At 46.6% G+C, this 24,039-nt stretch overlaps 1 protein-coding gene across 1 annotated transcript in view; it reads right to left on the reverse strand.

Moving 5' to 3' along the window:
• Positions 1-16,295, reverse strand: part of PARP6 (poly(ADP-ribose) polymerase family member 6) — a 143,050-nt gene extending 126,755 nt beyond the window's left edge. Inside the window, exon 1 of the mRNA XM_073619101.1 lies at positions 16,129-16,295. The gene's annotated coding sequence lies outside the window, so the exon portion shown is untranslated. The remainder of the gene's footprint in view (positions 1-16,128) is intronic.
• Between the last annotated feature and the right edge of the window lie 7,744 nt (positions 16,296-24,039).

The following is a 24,039-nucleotide window of genomic DNA, read 5'->3' on the forward strand; positions in this document are numbered from 1 at the left end:
GCGAGAGCAATAATTCAGCCCTAGACCTCCTCTGTAACGCAAAACATGCAACCTGTAGAATTTTTTAAACGTCGCTTATGGAGATTTTTAAGGGTAAAAGTTTGACGCCATTCCACAAGCGGGCGCAATTTTGAAGCGTGACATGTTGGGTATCAATTTACTTGGCGTAACATTATATTTCACAATATAAAAAAAAATTGGGCTAACTTTACTGTTATCTTATTTTTTTATTCAAAAAAATTAATTTTTTCCAAAAAAAGTGCGCTTATAAGACTGCTGCGCAAATACTGTGCAAAAAAAAAGTATTGCAATGACCGCCACTTTATTCTCTAGGGTGTTAGAAAAAAAACAATATATAATGTTTGGGGGTTCTAAGTAATTTTCTAGCAAAAAAACCTGTTTTAAACATGTAAACACCTAAATTCCAAAACGTGGCTGGTCTAAGTGGTTAAGGGAACAGGATCTGTTTTTTTTTTTTTTTTGTTAACAAACGCTTTAAGATTCTTTTTTGCAGTTTAACCACTTCAATACAGGGCACTTATACACCTTCCTGCCCAGACCAATTTTCAGCTTTCAGCGCTGTCGCAGTTTGAATGACAATTGCGCAGTCATGCAACACTGTACCCAAACTAAATTTTTATCATTTTGTTCCCACAAATAAAGCTTTCTTTTGGTGGTATTTGATCACCTCTGTGGTTTTTATTTTTTGCTAAACAAATAAAAAAAGATCGAAAATTATGAAAAAAATTAAAGTTTTGCTTTTGTTTCTGTTAAAAATCTTTGTAAATAAGTAAGTTTTCTCTTTCACTGATGGGCACTGATAAGGCGGCACTGATGAGGTGGCACCAATGAGCGGGCACTGACGGGCACTGACGATGGGCACTGATGGGTGGCACCGATATGCAGCACTGATGGGCATTGATAGGCAGCACTGATGGTCACTCATGGGTGGCACTGGGTGGGCACTGATAGGTGACACTGATGGGCACTGAAAGGCTGCAAAGATGGGTTCTTATGGGTGGCACTGATGGGCACTGATAGGCGGCACTGCTGGGCACTGATGGGCACTGATAGGCGGCACTGCTGGGCAATGATGGGCACTGATACGTGGCACTGATACACGGCACTAATAGGCATCCCTGGTGGCACTGGCAGTGGTAGGCATTGTGAGTGGGCACTGATTGGCAGCTGCCTGGGCACAGATTGGTATTTCCCTGGGGGTCTAGGGGGCATACCTGGTGGTCCAGTGTGGATGGCTTCCCTGGTGGTCCTGGGCGGCTTCCCTGGTGGTCTTGGATGGGATCCGATGGGGGGCTGTGCTGATAATCAATCAGCACAGACCCCCCCTGTCAGGAGAGCAGCCGATCGGCTCTCCTCTACTCGCGTCTGTCAGACGCGAGTGAGGAAAAGCCGATCACCGGCTCTTTCTATTTACATCGTGATCAGTCGTGATTGGACACGGCTGATCATGTGGTAAAGAGTCTCCATCAGAGACTCTTTACCTAGACTGGTGTTGCGGGGTGTCAGACTGACACCCCGCAACAACGATCGCCGCGATGCGCGTCCCCGGGGGCGTGCAGCGGCTCAATATGCAGCGGACGTCATATGACGCCCAGTCAGGTTATTGAAACCACTTTGCCACCGTCATTCTGCTATATGGCAGGCGGCAAGTGGTTAAAACTTTCAATGCTGCTGCCTTCTGCTCTATCAGTGCGCTTTCCAGAACTTCCAGTCTTCACAGGAAAGCAGTCTCTAGTCAGTCTGTTAGCTTGAAGAAGAGAGGGGAGGAGAGAGGAGCAGGGGAGTGCTTTGCCATCCTAAGCTTTGTATTACTATTGATGCATACAGTGAGGGGAGACACAACTCTAGGCTCTGCATGCAAGTGTGGCTCCATAGGATGCTACAAGAGAAAGGAGCCACCCTGAAACAGGAAACCTGGGTCAGCAGTCATGGCATCAACTTAAACTGAAACATATGCAAGCCTTAAAAGATGAAGAAGCTGCATACTCAGTAAGTGATTAAAACGGTTGATGAAAGTGCTTAAAAACTGAGGATTTCATATCACTTTAGGGCTATTTCATAGTAAAATGTCTGATTACACTTTCCCTTGGGACCTCATTCAAATGTAATTGAACTAATATGAGCCTACACATGTTAAGATATTTGAACAACTGTAACTAAAGTTGCTAAATTGTATAATCAGATTGTTGGGTAAAGTTGGGCCACCCAAACATGTTACCCAGTGCAGATATTCTGGACTAGGTAGTTTATGCCCTAAACCAGTGGTTCTCAACTCCTGCCCTCAGGACCCACTAACAGGCCAGATTAAGTATTACCTTGGGGAGATACAGACTAGAATACTGCAAATGATATCATCTATGATGTATTTCACTTATCTTGCAAGCCTGGCCTGTTAGTGGGTCCTGAAAACAGGAGTTGAGAACCACTGCCCTAAACTACTAGCTCCAGAATAATAGATCTCACTTGTAGCCAATACTGCAGTTAATGCTTATTTGCATTGTTAATTGCTGACTTTGCAGATTTATGTGCTAATTCACAGCCAAGTTAAAGCGTTTTTTAACCTAAAAAAAAAAAAAAGGGATCCTGTTCTTTTAAAGCATGAATAACAGCACAATGCTTGTGCTGTGTAATTTGGCCCCCTGTATCACCTGAAATCTGTATCTGCCCTCCCCCCTGTAAACTGACAACGGTTAATCATGGCTGCTGAGCCCTGACACTGTGGTCAGTTTATGTGTCTCTCTCCGTCATTCGCAGCCCTGTTCTCTGCTCTCCTCTGTCTCCTGTGTCCCCCTCCCTGTCTGTCAGCTACTCTATGTCTGAGCAGCCCCTGCCCTTCCCTTGTAGCACCGCTCTGAGCAGTGCACACATTACTGCACACAAGCACTGCCAGCCCCACTGCTAGCATAATCTGTAGTATATACTGTATGCCTTTTGGTAAAATTCTTCTTCTAAATACCTTATTCATTCTCCCCGATTAGCGGTCACGTGACCGCCCGTCGCTCTCTTCCACCGATGTATACACTAGGAAGGGAGAACACGTGACCGCCCAGCAGATGTCAGAGGGAAATCCCGCCCCCCCCCCTCCCTAGTACATACATTGGAGGGAGAGTGTGTCACGTTGCCGCTGATCGGGGAGAAGAAATAAGGTATTTAGAAGAAGAATTTTAGAAAAATAATTTTACAAAAAGGCATGCAGTATATACTAGAGGTTATACTAGCAGTGGGGCTGGCAGTGCTTGTGTGCACTGCCTTAACAACCCCTTTAAAGTTATCTTTACTTGTTCTTATAAGTGCTTGCTGTAACATTCATTCAATCAGGTGTGTCTGGAGTGCTGAGGGTTTTTGGAGTCGAGACGCAAAACAGAGAACCCAAATTACCAAGCAGTTCCCTCTTGGGTAGCGTTACACAATCATTCTCAAAAATGCTAGCAAAAACAAAAATAAAAGCTGCGCTTAAGGTGAACCAAAAATACAATGTGGTGAAAACTAAGCAGCCTGCATCGAGATCTAGTCTCCAAATCCCACCATAAATAATAATACAAAAAAGATGCGGCGCTAAGAACAAATTTAGTGAATATGATACAATAATCAAAATAATTAGTGCAAATAGAAAATTACATGATACAATGTCCCAAAACTAATGGGATAGACAGATAGAATCCAAGGCAAACAAAGAGTCCGTGATAAATCAAGAAAGAGTGCAAAAAGGGGCCATAGCAGAGATGAGGGTGCAGTGGAGAGAATCTTCCGTAGTTCCTCACACCCGAGGTGAAATATCAAATATGCTCACCAGATCCCGTTGACCGCCATTACAGCGGTCAAAAACAGCACAGGGAATTTCGGGGCTCCCCACAACCTCAGCTCAATATTCCCGAAGGGCGACAGATGGTATCTCAGGATTCAAGGAGAGAAAGGAAAACCATCGCATAATATAGTTCTCCTCAGCCTTCTCATCCCGCGGGATGAGAAGGCTGAGGAGAACTATATTATGCGATGGTTTTCCTTTCTCTCCTTGAATCCTGAGATACCATCTGTCGCCCTTCGGGAATATTGAGCTGAGGTTGTGGGGAGCCCCGAAATTCCCTGTGCTGTTTTTGACCGCTGTAATGGCGGTCAACGGGATCTGGTGAGCATATTTGATATTTCACCTCGGGTGTGAGGAACTACGGAAGATTCTCTCCACTGCACCCTCATCTCTGCTATGGCCCCTTTTTGCACTCTTTCTTGATTTATCACGGACTCTTTGTTTGCCTTGGATTCTATCTGTCTATCCCATTAGTTTTGGGACATTGTATCATGTAATTTTCTATTTGCACTAATTATTTTGATTATTGTATCATATTCACTAAATTTGTTCTTAGCGCCGCATCTTTTTTGTATTATCATTCTCAAAAATGTCAGTGTTTTTTTAGGGGTCTCAAACAAAAAAAAATTGTCGCTCTGGTGGAGGAAGTGATATACCAAGGACCATTCTTATTATTCTGTGCTGTTCTATGCAATGCTTGTGAGCAAGTAGGGCATTGCTTTTAAATCTTTCTTAGCTGTCATAGTAATCTCAGAATTTCCAGTTTCTGGAATAGGAATAACCCAGACCTGAATTATGTTGTCCAGATTCTGATGCATTGTCCCCTTTTTTTTTTTATTTGGACAGCATAATTTTGTGTTTTGTATTTTTGAAAAATAAATTCAATATTTGTTTTTAAAGGGCAGATATACATTAACTTAATCGTCTCAAGACTTAAACCTCCTGTAGCTTAACCTTTTTCAGAAGTTTCATCTGAGATTTCAAACTGATAGGTCCAAATAATATGTCACGATTATCATAATTAGAACTGTATGGCCCCTTTCAGATGGGGCGGACTTCGTCAAGCAGATCCACCTGTTTAGCAGGGATTCTCTCCGCTGATCCCCGTTGACCAGGTGGGGGACAGGTCTGTATCCGCTCCGCTATGAAGAGTGGACACAGAGACAGCCTGCTGTTCTTTTTGGGGCGGTCATATGGAAACGGACTGCCTTTTTCATTTCCATCCGACTGTCATCCGATCCGCATCTGTCTGTTTTTAGCGAACAGAATCAGATCGGATGCCGGCAGGTGTCAGAGGACACATGTCTGCTGATATCTGCTGCTTCATAGAGAGCAATGGATGGTCCGATTGGGTTCACCTGAAAAATTGACAGGCGGACCTGATGGGTCTATCAGTGTAAAAGGGGGGCTATAAAAACCTTCTTTTATGCTGCATGTACAGGTTGAATCAGAGGTGTAACTAGAACCTTCAGGGCCCCGGTGCAAGAAACCATGATGGGCCCCCCTGCCCCCCTTCCATCCGAGTCCCGGGCTTCCAATTTTGGGAGGGTGTCCATGGACATCCTCCCAAAACCGTGCTTCCCGCATTACCCTTGGGACATGCATCCAGCGCAATCACAGTGGCCCTTTACCATGTGATCAGCTGATCACATGTAAACAGACTTGCCGGTTATCCGCAGCCCTTTCCTCCCATACTGTGTCTGTGCTAGGAAAGGACTGCCGTTAACTGTCAAGAATATCAGTAAATTGTTTACACTGATAATCAGTGCCCCAATCATCAGTGCCATCTATCAGTGCCCATCAATGCTGCCTATCAGTGCTCATCAATGCCGCCTATAAGTGCCCATCACTTCCACCTACAAGTGTTACCTATCAGTGCTCATTAATGCCGCCTATAAGTGCCCATCAATTCTGCCTATCAGCACCACCTATCAGTGCTCATTAACCACTTCAGCCCTGGAAGAATTTACCCCCTTCCTGACCAGAGCACTTTTTGCAATTAGGCACTGCGTTGCTTTAACTGACAATTGCGAGGTCGTGCGACGTGGCTCCCAAACAAAATTGACATCCTTTTTTTCCCACAAATAGAGCTTTCTTTTGGTGGTATTTGACCCCTGCGCTTTTTATTTTTTGCGCTATAAACAAAAAAAAAGGCGACAATTTTGAAAAAAACGCATTATTTTTAACTTTTTGCTATAATAAATATCCCCAAAAATGTATAAAAAAAACATTTTTTTCCTCAGTTTAGGCCGATACGTATTCTTCTACATATTTTTGGTAAAAAAAATCGCAATAAGCAAATATTGATCGGTTTGCGCAAAAGTTATAGTGTTTACAAAATAGGGGATAGTTTTATGGCATTTTTATTAATTTTTTTTTTCTTAAATGGCGGCGATCAGCAATTTTATTGTGACTGCGACATTATGGCGGACACATCGGACATTTTTGACACATTTTTGGGACCATTGTCCATGGACACCCTCCCAAAATTGGAAGCCCAGGGCTCGGATGGAAGGGGGGCCCATCATGGTTTCTTGCACCGGGGCCCTGAAGGTTCTAGTTACGCCTCTGATTCAACCTGTACATGCAGCATAAAGGACACTGGCAGTGAAGGGGTTAACCACTAGGTGGCAGTGACACTGTCACTAGGCAGAACGGGGAGATGCTTGTTTACATTAGCATCTCCCTGTTCTTCCTCCCTGTGAGGCAATCGCGGGTATCCCCGCGGCAATCGAGTCCGTGGGACCCACAACCTGACTCACGGAGCTTGCCGCGGACGTGCGCGCGTCTGCTGGCCGCCTCTGAAAGGGGAACATACAGGTACATAATTCTGCCTGTACGAGCCCTTCTGCCACAGTATATCTGCATGAGGCTGTCGGCAAGCGGTTAATGCCGCCTAACAGCATCCATCAGTGCCACCTATCAGTACTCTTCAATTCTGCCCATCAAAGCCCATCAATACTGCCTGAGTTCTGCCTATCAGTGTTCCTCAGTGCCCATCAGTACCACCTATCAGTGCCCATCAAAGACACCCATCAGTGCAGCCTATCAGTGCACATTAGTGCCCGCTATCAGTGCTGCCTATCAGTGCTCATTAATGTGGCCTATCAGTGCTCATCAGTGCCTCCTATCAGTGCACATCAGTGCCTCCTATCAGTGCCCATAAATGCCTCCTATCAGTGCCCATTAGTGCCTCCTATCAATGTCCATCAGTGCCTTCTATCAGTGACCATTAGTGCCTCCCATCAGTGCCCATTAGTGCCTTGTATCAGTGCCCATCAGTGCCTTTTATCAGTGCCTCCTATCAGTGCCCATTAGTGCCTCCTATCAGTGCCCATTAGTGCCTCCCATCAGTGCACATCGGTGCCCATAAATTCCTCCTATCAGTGCCCATTACTGCCTCCTATCAGTGCCCATAAATGCCTTCTATCAGTGCCCATCAGTGCCTTCTATCAGTGCCCATCAGTGTCTTCTATCAGTGCTCATCAGTGCCTTCTATCAGTGCTCATCAGTGCCTTCTATCAGTGCCCATCAGTGCCTTTTATCAGTGGCTCCTATCAGTGCCCATTAGTGCCTTCTATCAGTGCCCATCAGTGCCTCCCATCAGTGCTCATCAGTGCCCATAAATTCCTCCTATCAGTGCCCATTAGTGCCTCCTATCAGTGCCCATAAATTCCTCCTATCAGTGCCCATTAGTGCCTTCTATCAGTGCCCATCAGTGCCTTTTATCAGTGCCCATCAGTGTCTTCTATCAGTGCTCATCAGTGCCTTCTATCAGTGCTCATCAGTGCCTTCTATCAGTGCCCATCAGTGCCTTCTATCAGTGCCCATCAGTGCCTTATATCAGTGCTCATCAGTGCCTTCTATCAGTGCTCATCAGTGCCTTCTATCAGTGCCCATCGGTGCCTTCTATTAGTGCTAATCAGTGCCTTCTATCAGTGGCCATCAATGCCTTCTATCAGTGCTCATCAGTGAATGCTATGAATTTCCATCAGTGCCGTCTGCCTTCTCAGGACAGCATGGCTCTGAGCGGAGATCGGTGTCTGTTATTGAACAGTACCACAGAGACACCAGCATTAACGTTCTATTTGCCCATCCGTCCTCTCTGGCAGGGGATGAGAGAGGACACACAGCTGATCTCACTGCTCCCCCTTCTCCCCCCTCCTGTGTGCTCCGTGGGCAGTCAAGTGTGAAGCTAAAGAGCTCACATTTCCCGCGGAACACACAGGAGAGGGGAGGGGGGAGAAGGGGGAGCAACGAGATCAGCTGTGTGTCCTCTCTCATCCCCTGCCAGAGAGGACAGACGGGCAAATAGAACGTTAATGTCGGTGTCTCTGTGATACTGTACCATGATAGACACCGATCTTCACTCAGAGCAGTGTGTGAATAGCAACCCTGCTGGCCCCCCCCACAGTGGCGGAATGCCGGGCTCCGTCGCAAGTGCGACTGTTGTGACCCTGGTAATTCCGCCACTGGGTTGAATAACTAATTGTAGCCAGTAACATAAACCTTTTTTAGGTACCTTTTCCCTAAGCTTTCCAAAAAATGTTAAAAAGTGAAGAGCCAATTTAAATATGATTTAAAAAAACACACTGAATAATATTTTAGTCTTTTTTCACACTAGTGGTACTGCTTGCTGCCCTAAGAAAAGCAATCCACAGTGATAGCAGCTGTTTTTTTTTACATTGCGGGACCATGCTGCAACTGTGAGCCAAGCATTAGGCTTGCGGTTGTGGTGTGGCCCCACTGAACTGTTTGGTTTAACCTAGATCTCCTACAATGCAGAGTTACCATGGGTCTCTTGGCTGCTTCTCTGATTAATGCTCTTCTTGCCCAGCCTGTCAGTTTAGGTGGACAGCCATGGATTGAACAGTGCTCCATGAGATGTTCAAAGCTTTGGATATTTTTTTATAACCTAATCCTGCTTTAAACTTCTCCACAACTTTATCCCTGACCTGTCTGGTGTGTTCCTTGGCCTTCATGATGCTGTTTTTTCACTAAGGTTCTCTCACAAACCTCTGAGGGCTTCACAGAACAGCTGTATTTATACTGAGAATAATTTACACACAGGTGGACTCTATTTACTAATTAGGTTCTTTCACATTGTCAAATCGCAGCCTATTGCCGGCAATGGCAGTGTCCCAATCGGTGCAACGCTGACTTTGCGGCGTCGCAGTGATTTCCAAAAGTAGTTCCTGCACTACTTTTGGCAACTTCGGGAGGGCGATTTCAATGGAAATCTGTGCATGAATGTGTGCTCAGATGTCTTTCAAAATGCCCCCGAACTCACACTGAAATGCAGGTTTGAAATTGTGCGAGTTAAGCTAAACCCCCGTTCAGTGTGAACGTACCCTTAGGCTGCCATTTTTACAGAGATTTTGTTGAGGGCAACAATGTAAGAGGCAGAAAAACACCTCTAATCTGCCCCAAAGAAGCTCATGTTCTTTTTTGAGCTTGGGGCGTTTTTCAGGTGTTTTGCTTCAGGTGACAAAACGCTCAGATGTAAACAGGTGCCGTTGAAATGAATGGGATTTTGCTTGTTGGGCATTTTTCAGGTGTTTTTATGAGCGTTTTATGAGATGAAAACGCTCAGGTGTGAATGCAGCCTAAAGGGGCTGAATACAAATGCACGCCACACTTTTCAGATATTTATTTGTAAAAAAATGTTGATAAACATTTATCATTTCCTTCCACTTCACAATTATGTGCCACTTTGTGTTGGTCTATCACATAAAATCCCAATAAAATACATTTACGTTTTTGGTTGTAACATGACAAAATGTGGAAAATTGCAAGGGGTATGAATACTTTTTTCAAGGCTCTGTAAATGTTTGCTTCTGGGTTTAATACCGCTTCAAGTGTATCCTTGATTGCTTTGTGGTGAAGAATCTTAAATTATGAGTCCTGGTGAAAAAGGGACACCTCTTCATTTCTCTGACACCAAAACCAAGAATTCCCCCAAACCCTATGGAAGTCTATTAGAAATATGTATTGTCTTTCTACACTGTGTGGTCCTCTTACTTTCCTCTGGCATGAGGGTCATGTGTTTCCTTCACTGGAGTTCTAAAAGTGGAAGTAAACCCATTAATTTAACAGTTTAAAAAACATTTACATTCCTGGAATGCCAGTAAAGGCCAACTGTTACATTTACTTGTGTCCTCAACCAAACTGTCAAACCATCAAATGGCTGGTGTCATAACTGATCACATGTGCAGCACTAAGGCAGTTGTAGATCAAACAGAGGCTAAAGCCTCGTACACATGATCGGATTTTCGGCAGGGAATTGTGTGATGACAGACTGTTTGCCTAAAATCCGACCGTTAGTACGCTCCATCAGACAATTGCTGGCCAACTTTCCACCAACAAATGTTGGATGGCAGGCAAGTAAATTTTCGGCGGACAACGGTCTGTTGTCAGATTTTCCTATCGCCTGTACACAAAAGTCCAAAGTACAAACACGCATGCTCGGAATCAATGCTCACCAAACACAACATTAGCTAAAGGTGCCCAAAGGGTGGCGCTCAAGAGCTGAAATTCCACATAGTACGTCACATAGTACGCCGCAGCCCGTGACATCACCGCGGGGCTCTCTCCTCCTCCCTCCTCCTCTCGCTGTTGCCGGGCCAGTAGGAGAGAGAAGAGGGGCCTTGCGCAGTAGGGTCCCCGGCGTGACTCTGCAACGTTTCAGAGTCACGCAGGACCCCTTCGTCAGGCTGCGGAGCCCTCCTTACATCTGTGTCCCCAGCGGAGTCCCTCCTTACATCTGTGTCCTCAGCGGAGTCCCTCCTTACATCTGTGTCCCCAGCGGAGTCCCTCCTTACATCTGTGTCCCCAGCGGAGCCCCTCCTTACATCTGTGCCCTCAGCGGAGCCTCTCCTTACATCTGTGTCCCCAGCGGAGTCCTTCCTCACATCTGTGTCCCCAGCGAAGCCCCTCTATACATCTGTGTTCCTAGCCGAGTCCTTCCTCACATCTGTGTCCCCAGGGGAGTCCTTCCTCACAGCACAGTCCCCAGCAGCACAGCCCTCCTTCATATCGCGTTTGTCTCTCCCCTTCAGCTAGTTCCCGTCTTTCTCTGTGTGTTCAGGGGCCTCCCCTCTCAAGTGAACACAAAGGGATTAGGCGGTGGCCATCTTTTTGTAGCCCGCCAGCACTGTAAGTGACTTTGTTCTCACACTGAGAACAAAGCACCTGGCCATAGTTATATACTATGGGGCCGGGCGGATGCTGCTCGGCGTGAATGACTGCACCACAAAGCAGCTCCAAACCCCGCCAATGAAGCGCCTCGTCTGCAATCTGATGGTTGCATAGACCTGGCGCTTCCCATAATACACTGTGTCTGGCGCCCAAACACAGTGCACTTAAGGACTTTTTTTTTTCACCACTTCAATACAGGGAATTTTCACCCCCTTTCTGACCAGGCCAATTTTCAGCGCTGTCGTGATTTGAATGACAATTATGCGGTCATGCAACACTGTACCCAAATGAAATTTTTATAATTTTTTCCCCACAAATAGAGCTTTCCTTTGGTATTTGATCATCTCTGCAGTTTTTATTTTTTGCCCTATAAACAAAAGAAGAGTGACAAGTTTGGAAAAAAACACAATATTTTTTACTTTTTCCTATAATAACAATCCCATTAAAAAAAACAAAAACAAATTTTTTCCTCAGTTTAGGCCAATATGTATTCTACATATTTTTGGTATGCAATAAGCGTATATTGATTGGTTTGCGCAAAAGTTATAGTGTCTACAAGATTGGGGATAGTTTTATGGCATTTTTATTATTTTATTTATTTTTACTAGTAAGGGGGGCGATCTGCCATTTTTATCATGACTGTGACATTGCGGCAGACATATCGGACACTTTTGAAATCATTTTGGGACCACTGACAACTATACAGCGATTAGTGCTATAAAAATGTATTGATTACTGTATAAATGTTACTGGCAGGGAAGGGGTTAAAATTAGGGAGCGATTAAGGGATTAACTGTGTTACCTAGGGAGTGATTCTAACTATAGGGGGAGGGGACTCACAAGGGGAGGAGATCGATCGGTGTTCCTCTGTACACAGAACACATGATCGGTCTCCTCTCCCTTGACAGGACGTGGATCTGTGTGTTTACACACACAGATCCATGTCCTGGCTCTGTTGACGAGGCAGGTGCGGGTGCCCCCCAGACGACCGGGAAGCCCAGGACGTCATATGACGCCCACCAAGGTTGGGAGATCCCTCCTGCGGACATCATTTGGCTATGGGCAGGACCTGAAGTGGTTAAAGGGCCATGTTTAAAAAATGTTTTTTTGTGACTGCCTGGGGGGGGGGTAGGATGGGAGATCCCTCCTGCAGACGTCATTTGGCTATGGGTGGGACCTGAAGTGGTTAAAGGGCCATGTTTAAAAAATGTTTTCTTGTGAGTGCCTGGGGGGGGACAGCTGGTGTTATAATGTTATAACTGATCACATTTTCCTTTTTTGATTTATAACTTTTTGGGGCACTGCTTAGTGGTGTTTTTTTGGGGATGCTGCAGCTATAGATCTTTATCCTAAGCGCGGAATCCTCTGTTTATATAACTGATCACATGTTCAGCACCATGGCAGTTGAATATCAAAGAGAGGCTAAGATGGCAACTTCCTTGACTGAAAAGGATAGGAGTGTTAAGTTGCCCTTTAACGGTTTCCCAAAACAGTGATAATCATGGCATGCCGTAATTATTAACTGTCACATTTGCTTGCTTGCATATGCACAAAGAGGAGACTCAAAGGCCTGTTTCAGCTTGTAAGAGCAGTGTGAACAGAAAGCTTTCTTAAAGCTTTCAAAGTACCATTCAGCTCCAGTTTGTAAATGCTAAACACAAATTCTAATGGGAGTGCTGATTGCCTCTTTAGGCTGGGTTCACACCATCGCCGCTTGCAGCTTCCAGCAAATGGACCAAAAGACGCACTGTGCAAATTTGCACCAGAGCCCCAGTAGAGATATGTAAACTGACTCCATAGAGAGCCGGTCAAAATCTCCTGCTATTGCGAATTGGATGCGGGTTCAATGGTGTGAACCCAGCCTAAAAGTGGAACTTTAGGCTGGGTTCACACTGCTGCAATGTCAGACATTGCATTTGATTTGCATCGCACTGCTGTGCAAATCACATGCGATGTCTGGCGATGCAAATTCAGCCATACAGATTGTGTGGCTGAATTTGCATCGCATTCTGACCAAAGTCATGCAGGACCCTTTTTTGGTCCACATCAGAATCGGATCGCATTGGGTGTGAACATCCATGGATCCGATTCCTGACAGTTCGCACTGCGATATGTGAACTGATCTGGGGGTGTCCTTAACTTTGTATTGACACCCACAGCGGTTCGCATAGGGCAGTGTAAACTGCCTGCAAGTTTTATGTGATGCGGACACCCGTACTGGATTCGCACGGGTTCTCGCATCGCAGCAGTGTGAACCGAGCCTTAGTCAGAAAATGAAATCCTGCTAGATCACTTCAGGCTGGCCCGTTTTGCAGGTATAGCTATGTAAAATAATAAAAATAAGTGTCTATACTGTTTAAAATCCAGTAATACACTGTCTCACCCTGCTCTGCACATGCCCAGTTGCTCTCCATTTTTTGGCACTGTGTCGAAAATGTAGAGGCTGATCTGCTGATAGCCTAAAGATTCACTGCTCCTCAGAAGGTCTGGGCTTCAGCAAAATGGCAGCTTCCGGTAAGAAGAAACAGGAGCAATGCTGGAGTCAATTTACAGCACACACTTATTTTGGTAGCATAATTATTATTGTGGAATGTATGTTCCTTGCTAAAGAACATTATTTTTTTCAAGATGTTATGGGTTAACGTTCCGCCTTAAGCAAGCTATTAGCAGGCTTCAGCTTTTTTTGAAGCTTGAAAGTTCTGAAAATGCTTTGCCAAAGCTTGCTGTTCACACTCCTCTATATACCAGCTGATACCCACGTGAAGCAGGCCTTACAGCACTCCATAGGTCCTGGCAGCACAAACAGAACTAGAGTGTGTCAGTGCAGTACTTATGTATACGACCAAATGTGCACCCTTGGAAACAGACTGTGTGCTGCAATTTTATGTGTCTCATTAAAATGTACCTCAATGTTGTATTATGGTGTGAACAGGGCACATGGAGGACAATTGTTTTCTATGTGCACTTGTATTGATCTAACTCAGCCTTGGTGGTCAGTGGGAAGAATGCTCCTTACATTGTCATAGTTACCAACTGTCCCAGATTTCCCGGGACATTCCCGGGAATTCGACTATATTCCCAATTTTATAGTTTCCTGGGAAATGTCCAGAGAAATCCGGTTCTTCACGGATTTTCACCGCCGCCGCTAGAGGTCCACGGCTGACGGAGACAATGTCGCCATTTTTAAGAAGACCAGGAGGACGGCTGTGGGGGGCTAGAAGGAGCTCCTGCGTTGCCGCCCACCCTCCTGCCCCGCTGCCGGTCTGTTATGGAAAGGGGCAGGGGTTCCAATGTAACCATGCGGCCGGCGGAGGGAGACAGTATTGTGTATACCCCCTCCTACCAAGACACCTGAGGTAAGGGGGGGGCACCGCTGGGGGCATCTGATGTAAGGGGGGCTCCACTGGGGACACCTGATGTGAGGGGGGCTCCACTGGGGACACCTGATGTGAGGGGGGCTCCACTGGGGACACCTGATGTAAGGGGGGCTCCACTGGGGACACCTGATGTGAGGGGGGGCTCCACTGGGGACACCTGATGTGAGGGGGGCTCCACTGGGGACACCTGATGTGAGGGGGGCTCCACTGGGGACAACTGATGTAAGGGGGGCTCCACTGGGGACACCTGATGTGGGGGGGCTCCACTGGGGACAACTGATGTGAGGGGGGGGCTCCACTGGGGACACCTGATGTGAGGGGGGCTCCGCTGGGGACTCCTAATGTGAGGGGGGGGCTCCGCTGGGGACTCCTGATGTGAGGGGGGCTCCACTGGGGACACATGATGTGAGGGGGGGCTCCACTGGGGACACCTGATGTGAGGGGGGCTCCACTGGGCACACCTGATGTGAGGGGGGGCTCCGCTGGGGACTCCAGGTATGAGGGGGGCTCCGCTGGGGACTCCTGATGTGAGGGGGAGCTCCGCTGAGGACTCCTGATGTGAAGGGGGGCTCCGCTGAGGACTCCTGATGTGAAGGGGGGCTCCGCTGGGGACTCCTGATGTGAGGGGGGGCTCCGCTGGGGACTCCTGATGTGAGGGGGGGCTCCGCTGGGGACTCCTGATGTGAGGGGGGGCTCCGCTGGGGACTCCTGATGTGAGGGGGGCTTCACTGGGGACTCCTGATGTAAGGGGGGGCTCCGCTGGGGACTCCTGATGTAAGGGGGGCTCCGCTGGGGACATCTGATGTGAGGGGGGCTCCGCTGGGGACATCTGATGTAAAGGGGGGCTCCGCTGGGTACACCTGATGTAAGGGGGGCTCCGCTGGGGACACCTGATGCAAGGGGGGCTCCGCTGGGGACACCTGATGTAAGGGGGGGCTCCGCTGGGGACATCTGATGTAAGGGGGGGCTTCGCTGGGGGCATCTGATGTAAGGGGGGCTCCGCTGGGGGCACCTAATGTAAGGGGGGGCTCCGCTGGGGACATCTGATGTAAGGGGGGCACTGCTGGGAACACCTGATGTAAGGGGGGGCTTCGCTGGGGACATCTGATGTAAGGGGGGGCTCTGCTGGGGGCACCTAATGTAAGCATGGACACTGCTGGGACACCTGATGCAAGGACGGACGGCTGGTGGCAGGCGACGTGGCAGGTGACACGCTCAGGGATCCCACTGATTCGGCATTATGGTGAGTTGAATGATTTCATTTTATATTACAATGTAATAATAAAAATAATGCACTTCAATCATCCTGACACCATAACAACCATGGTGCCGGGATGATTGAAGTGCTAACACCAGGTGTTTGGAGTATATTTATCTGCTGATTATTAAACTTTCTAGAATACACATATTTCCATTGTTGTGTAGGATCTGGGGCTGCTGTCCCTCCATCCCTCTCCCCCTCTCCATCCCTCATTCATCTCAGACTCTAACCACACCCCCTTTGAGCCACGCCATTTAAGACACGCCCACTATTTCACATGAACCACGCCCTTTTTTCACCACGGCGCGCTTTGCATTTGAACTTTTCCCCTGTGCCACGCCCACAAATGCATGCCCTGCCCCCTAATTAAAACAAGACTCCGGCTACAGCCAAAAAAGTGTCCCTAAAATTTTTTTTACAATGTTGGCAACTATGCATTGTTGGTCAGTGGGAAGAATGATACTTACATTGGTGGTCAGTGGGAGGAATGACTTTTTTGCAGTGAGAACGACCTCCTCAGAGCTTTCACCCAAAGTGTCATGTCAGTCTTTTCGGCAGGTGAATAACCCTCTGTTCTTTAGCCTCTGGGGTTACAGGCACTGGTCTCCTCTTCTTCCTGCATATCAGCTTCCTCCTCAATGAAGGATGGAAAGTCTTCAGGGTCTGCTGTCAGCAGGGAAGATTGAGGGTCTTCCAACTCTTCAAAAGGTGGACTTTGAGGTACAAACCCAGGAGCCTCTGGCCTAAGAATCCTGTTGTCAGTCACCTTGGGAGGAGAAGAAGGGGGTGGGGGGGGGCGGCCCTGGCATTTGAGATGGCCACAAACAATCTTTTCCCATCTGTTCATGCTTGCTGCTTTCATCTTCTTCAGCAAGGAGTACAGACTGAGATCTAGTCACTGGCCGGGATCTCTGAGAGGCCATGGGTGTGGACTGTGAATCTGGCTGTGGTGGCGCACAAACTGCATCTGACAGAGGCAACAGATGATCGCGATGCCAAGTCTTCAGCGGGCCTGTGCTTCCCTCTTGCCAGATTTGATATACTGTGAGTCCTGGCAGCTGCTTGGAAATGACAAATGGCTGTGATTTCTTGCGGTTAGCCAACTTGTGTTTTCCAGGGACACCCAGGTTTCTCAGCAGTACCTTGTCATCCAGCTGTAGGTCCTGCATTTGTACTCTGAGGTCAAAGTTTATTATGTTTCTCTTTCCTCGGGCATATGAGGCAGCTTTGAGTCTTATCCTAGGCGGTTTTCAGACTTCTCAGCAGGCGATCCACATACCCTGTCTGGGATGTTGCTAAGGTATGGTCGAGGGATGTGCCGAAGGCCAAGTCTACTGGCAGTTAGGCCTTCCGTCAAACAAACGATAGGGAGAGTATCCTGTGGCATCATTGGTGGTGCTGTTATAAGCATGCACAATAGCTGCTTTATGCTTGCTCCAGGGCTACTTTTGTTCTGAATTTAGAGTTCTGACCAAATCCAGGAGGGTTCGGTTGAATCTCTCTGGTTGAGGACCTCCTTGAGGATGATAAGGGGTGGTTTTAGATTTCCTGATGCCAAAAAGTCTCTTGATGAAACTACTCTCAAAGTCTCTCCCTTGATCAGAGTGGATGCGTTGGGACAGACCACAGTGCACAAAGAATTTCTCCACTAAGATCTTGGCCACCGTGGATGCTTGTTGGTCCTTTGTTGAAAACGCCTGGGCATACCGAGTGAAATGGTCAGTCACTACCAGGATATTTCCCTAGTTAAATAGAAAAATGGAAAAATTTACTTTTCAGGCACCAATTATAGAAAAATATATATAAACTTTATTAAACACATAGTACAAAAAAACATAATAAAATATTGCAAATAAAATGCAAACAAATAGCTAAACCTCTCCAATATGGATCATAAGAATCAGAATCATATCAATACAGACGTTTATCCCTATATTGAATTATGACATGCAAGGAAGCTCTACATGTTTTGCGAATGGTCGCTTCTTCAGGAGCTTGTTAATTATTCTATAGGAGAGAGAAAAATATGCAATCAATAACATTTATAATCTTGGTATAAATTTTTTTGCAGGGAGTACCAAAGGACACTCAAAGGAAGGCTCCAACCTGGGCATGCAAGAGGTGCAGCGGATCACATGTGGGGACATGCCTAATAGAATAATCTTACTGTGTATAGAATGATAACACCAGAGATAGGGTAGGTGTCCAGAGCCTAGTGTGAAAAAGGCAAAAGACCCATAGCAACTTAAATAAAGTAGATAAGAAGATTCACGCCATAGAAAAAATATATATAGTGGTAGATAAACTAGATAGAAAGGTGTTGTGGTAACAAATCCTAACCAGCCTACCTTAATAGAAAAACATAATTGGCATGAGCCTGTAGAGATGCTGTATATCCATAAGCTTATGCTTTAGGAGTGGAACTGTGTTTGGCGGTAAACACCAACACCTGTAAAGTATATATGAATGGTGATAGTGAGGAAAGTCTCATTATAAACAATCTATCTATAGGATTGATAGGTGGTATTGATTAAATGGTCTCACCTTTTAGTAATAAATTGTATATATATATTCTGTATCCAGGTAGAGGGGGGTTGTATCTTTGGTGGACCACCAATCGATAACTTGATATAGATTTGTAATGAAGCAGCACAATAGGTTTACAGGTATCAGTTCCATAACATCTAGAGAAAGAGGTTATCATTAATAGATTATTAAAGAGTCCCAGTAAAAGAAGTATACAGACAATAAATAGTGTACAGATACCTTGCCAGAGTAAATGTAGTGATGATAAGTCAAAAGATCCATGAAAAGACGGCCGTCTGGAAGGGATGCCGTGATATAAAGCTGAATGAACAGCCTTATATGCACGGCCCAATCAGGTGTGCGGCGGGGCTTCCGAATCACCTGACTCAGCCAGAAAAGGGTGCGAGCGCACCCTCGCCACGGCCGCGCATGCGCAGTCTGCAGAGCGACTACAATAGACGCGGCCGTGCGGGAGGAGCGTCACCCTAGAGGTCTCAGGGCTGAGAGCTCCCCCAAGTGTGCACTCCACTAAGGGAAATGTTATAGAACATTGTATGGGTCAGATAATAGCAGCCTAAACAGTGGATGGTAAGACGAGCAAAATAAAAGGGGAAGAGAAAAATACCACAAGAGGGAGAATGGCAGGCCATAATGCCGCAATGTCGTACCCAGAAGGCTATCCGGCTGCACATGTAACCTGCAGCACCAGCACGCCATAGGAGCCAACCAAATGATGCCAATGAAGTATCCATCGCAGGCCAGAGAAAAAGAGCCTTGATCAAAATAGTTGAAACAGGTAGAGCCTATGAAAAATAAAAGAACAAACATAAGAATACAGTACATTGTTAACAATGACAATATGAAATAGCATTTTGTGCAATGAATAAAAGATATACATGAACAGACAAGCAATATCAAAAGACAAAGGCATTATTAAGTAATTAGGCAAACGAACACCAAACAAAAGCGAGCATATATCACTCACTAAGGGAGGGGGGAGGGAGGGGAGAAGGGACAAAGAGCCACAACAGCAGAAGGCAGGATAGAAGGCCCCATATATGAAACTACAGGGGAAAATATTTCTATTTATAGAAGTGATAAAGTATATAATATTGTGTATTTTCACAAAAATGATTTATATGATTGCAATTCATTAATGCCTGGCCAACGTATGGCATTAAGGCGTTCTATCCATTTAGTCTCGTGCTGGAGTATTCTCCTGTCCCAATCACCTCCGTTCGGATCCTGCAATATTACTGCCAAAACTATAAAAGTAGCAACAGAGGTGTCAAATCTGTGGTATAGGTCAAGATGTCTACTAATGGGGCTTAGCATCCTACCATCAGTTGAAGAATAGATATGGTCATTAATCAATCAGCCCGAAAGTGTGGGTAGAAGAGTTCCCCATTGGGTAGTCTGAATCTGTGGCCCGTGGAGACCAAAGGGCAACAAGCACAGTGCCCGCATTTGTAAATACCCTGTTCATGGATAGTTTGTCTTTTAGTCATCCATCGCGTAAAGACACCGCCCTTTTAAAGACAATCTCGGGGCGATCACTAATATATTTGTTCAAGGTGGGGTCCTCATATAAAATATGCCAGTGTTTCGCCAGAACATTTCTTAATTGATCTTGTTGGTGGGAGTATTGTGTAATAAATTTGACCGTAGAGTGGCCTTCTAGTTTCATTTTAGTTTTGTAAAGTAGTGTATTCCTAGATTGTTGGTATGCCTTATTAAAGGCTTTACGTAGGAATGACTTTGAGTATCAACGCTGGAGGAGTCGTCCCCTTAGGAGATCCGCATGGTATTTAAAATCACTGTCGCAAATGCAATTCCTTCTGAGTCTGATGTATTGAGCGGAGGGGATGCTACGGACAAGTGTGTTAGGGTGGGCACTAGAGGCATGCAAAAAAGTGTTTCCGGCTGTTTCCTTCCAGTATAGGGTGGTGGCCAGGCAGTTGTCTTGATCTTTACAAATTGAAAGATCAAGAAATTAGATCTTACGCAAGTCACTCTTAAATTTCAGATTGTCTGTATTGTTGTTCAAAAGGTCAACAAAGGCATCTAGAGTTTGTTGTGGGCTAGTCCAAATGACAAATATATCATCAATATATCTTAGCCACACCAGCACATGGCTGGTGTGGCTAGTAAGGACCTCATTGGAAAATATATCCCGCTCCCACCCCCCCAGGTACAGGTTGGCGTAGGCCGGGGCACAACAAGTGTCCATGGCCACGCCCTGTACCTGGAGGTAGTGGGAGCTGTTAAATGTAAACCAATTGTGCGTCAAAACAAAGAAAAGCAATTTAAGAAGAAACTCACTGAATAGCCAGAGATGGTGATCTTGCTCTCTGAGGAAGGTGCGTACCATCCCGACACCCTGCTCGTGTGGGATGCTGGAGTACAAAGCCTCCACATCCAATGTCACGAGCAGGGCGTCGGGAGGGACCGCAAGCCCCTCAATATGTTTGAGAAGATCTAGTGTATATTGAACATAGGATGGCAATCGTGTCACGTGTGGGGTAAGAAAAAAGTCGATAAGTCTGCTAGCATTTTCAGTCAGTGATCCTATACCGGAAACTATAGGCCGACCTGGGGGGCATGTGCATTCTTATGTATCTTAGGTAATGAGTGGTAATGTGGTGGTAAGAGGAAACTTATTGTCAAGATATGCATGGGTATTCTGGTCAATCAGACCCGTAAGGAAGGCATCTCCTTATAGGCCGACCTGGGGGGCATGTGCATTCTTATGTATCTTAGGTAATGAGTGGTAATGTGGTGGTAAGAGGAAACTTATTGTCAAGATATGCATGGGTATTCTGGTCAATCAGACCCGTAAGGAAGGCATCTCCTATTAAGGATTTGTATTCATTAATGAATCGTTTGGTAGAAATGGTCGCAATCCAGCGATACCAAGACTGATTGTTGAGGATACCCATGCACATCTCAACATATTGTTTGTTAGTAAGTAATACAATGTTCCCACCCTTGTCCGCCTTTTTGACAACTAAATCGGGGTGGTTACGTAGTCTTGAGATGGATTGTAATTGGTGGGGCTATTTTAGCATAGGATCCAGTGTCAGTTGCTTCATATCCGCAATGGTGGCCAACATAAAAGCCCAAACATGAGGATTGATAGTTAAATCAGGAAATTTCTTTGACTTAGCTTTGAACTTATTAGTAGGTGTAGGCCCAGATGGCAATATAGGTATAGTAGTATCAGTGATGGATGTTGATGATTCAGAGGTATGATTCAGAAGGAGGATAAGGTCTCTGAAAGCTCGAAACTCATCCATAGTGAAATGTTTGATACTTTCCGATAAATCCCTGTCTTGTTTAGAACGTATTCGATTATTAACTTTCTAGAAAAAAGGTAAGATTTCCCTGCGCGCTCAGATCAAGCTTCAAGCACAGAAACGCAATGCACACCAGCTCCATGGGTCCCTGCCTCTGAAGATGGCCCATTGGGGCAGCTCGGTGGGGCAAAGTCTTACTTTGGATACATCTGATGCAGGAGTCGCAATAGCCCTCAACTTCAGCCCGCATGTAGGGCCAGTAGAACCAGTCCCTCACCAGGTGAAAAGTCCTCTTGGGCCCTAGGTGGCCCTGGTTGTTGTGTAGGGCAGTTAATACTGTCTTCCTATATTTTTCAGGTAGGATTAACTGCCATTTTTCTTCGGAATCGTCAGAGGGGTCCCTTCGGTAGACCAACCCTTGGTGCAGATGTAACCAATCCCACTGTCGGTGCAGCAGACGGGCTTCCTTCGGGGAGTCAGTGAGGAGCAAGTCAGGGCGTTGGCTCTCCAAGGCCTTCAATGCCAAGCTACAGAGAGGGTCTTCCAACTGGTCCCTCCACAGGTCTTTCTTTGACAGCTTGGGCAGACGTTCATCCCCAACTTGGATGACATTGCAATAACATCTGGGGACACCAGCGGCTGACACTCCAACGTCTTCGGCCCTGGATCCTCCTCCAGCTTGATGTTCTGCTACTTGACATAAGGCTCGTACCCCTTCAGACATCAGCTGGGCCCATTCTTCTGGAGGGTCTCTGGAATGATGGGGCCTTCTTGACAAAGCATCCGTGTCTTTGTTCCCAACCCTGGTCGATACTTCAGGCTTAAAGTAAACCCTGATAAAGCAGCCAACCATCTGTGACCCGTGGCGTCCAACTTGGTGGTAGTGAGGATATAGGTGAGAGGATTGTTGTGAGGACATAGGTGAGAAGATTGTCTATGCCATTTCCCGTCCCCCCCACCCGCTGTCTGCTGGGAGACACACAGGTCCCAGAGACAGCAGGGACCATTCGGATTGCGCAGCACAACTCGCGCATGCGCAGTACCGAAGATAGCGGCGACAGCATCCGAGGACCGAGGGACGGGTTGGCCACGGGTGCCGACATCGCTGGCGACCTGGACAGGTAAGTGTCCTTATTTTAAAAGTCAGCAGCTGCAGTATTTGTAGCTGCTGACTTTAAAAAAAAAAAAAATTGGCGGACCTCCGCTTTAAGCTCAGTCAAGTTGGTAGGTCTCGGCCAGGAGGTGACAGCTTCCAGGGGTTGTGGCCACTTTGTCGGTAGACACAATGTGGCCAAGGTAGTTGACTGAGGGTTGATAAAACTGGCACTTTTCCAGAGACAGCTTCAGCCCCTCGTCATCGAGTCTCTTCAGGACCTTCTCCAGATGCTTTTCGTGCTCTTCCAGGGTCTTGCCGCAAACAATGATGTCCTCTAAGTACACCAACACCTCGATCAGGTTCCTGTCACCCATGGTCTACTCCATTAGCCTTTGGAAGGTGGCTGGGGCACCAGACAGGCCTTGAGGCATCCGGTCGAATTCAAAGACCCCCAACCAGGGTAATGAAAGCGATCTTTTCCAGATTCTCATGGTGCATGGGGATTTGGTAATATCCACTCTTCAAATCCAGCATGCTGAACCACTTCACTCCTGACAGGCTCTGCAAGGCATCTTCTATCCTTGGGGTGGTATATTGGTCGGGAATGGTCTTTCGGTTCATCGTCCGTCAATACACAGCCTCAGCGGCCCATTCTTTTTCTGTACCACCAATATCAGGGAAGCACATGGACTCTGGGACTCTCTGGTGATGCCTGCCCTCTTCAACTCTGCCAGTTGTTCACGCAGATTGTTCAAATCCAGTAAAGGAATCCGTCAAACTCTTTCCCTGAACGGCTTATGCACTCGAAGAGACTGATCCGGTGTTGGGCACTTTTTGCACACCCCACATCAAATTCACTCTTGGAGAATGCAGCCTGCTATCTCAGGAGCTGAATCCTGGCTCTTTCTTTGCAATCCGGCAAAAGAGGAGTATTCTTCGCATAGAACTCCTCAACAGGGATCCCATCCTTTGCTCCCCAACCAAATCAGACAGTGGGACTGGGATGGCTAAATTCACTTGTCCCAGCAACATCCGAGCCGGCATATTCACTTTGGTTAAAACCACCTCAGGAATTATCTCCACTCCCATGTCTTCTCTCTGTCCACTTGAAGGACAATGAAAGGGCCTGGTTGTTTCCAATTTAGATTGACAAATGCTCATAAACAGGCCACTTCACCAGGCTGTAACACCTTCTCACACCAGTCCAAGCGCCACATCTCACCCACTCCTTCAGCTGGGGCCTTCTGTTCTTGTACCAGGCACTGGTAGGCTTGTCCCAGCATGGGGTGCACGCTTGTAGTTGAAGTGCCTGGCTCCAGAACAAGAGGTGTCAACAGCCTTCTGACAAGATCAGTATTGGTCCCTATGATAAGAGAACGCTTACTGGCCCCTGGTGGGTGGGGACAGACCACTGCCAGAGTGTCAAAAGTCTTGGCTTTCCCAGCCACGGAGGGATCAAA

The sequence above is a fragment of the Aquarana catesbeiana genome, linkage group LG03, assembly GCF_042186555.1.
Source record: "Aquarana catesbeiana isolate 2022-GZ linkage group LG03, ASM4218655v1, whole genome shotgun sequence".
In the NCBI taxonomy this organism is placed as follows: Eukaryota; Metazoa; Chordata; class Amphibia; order Anura; family Ranidae; genus Aquarana; species Aquarana catesbeiana.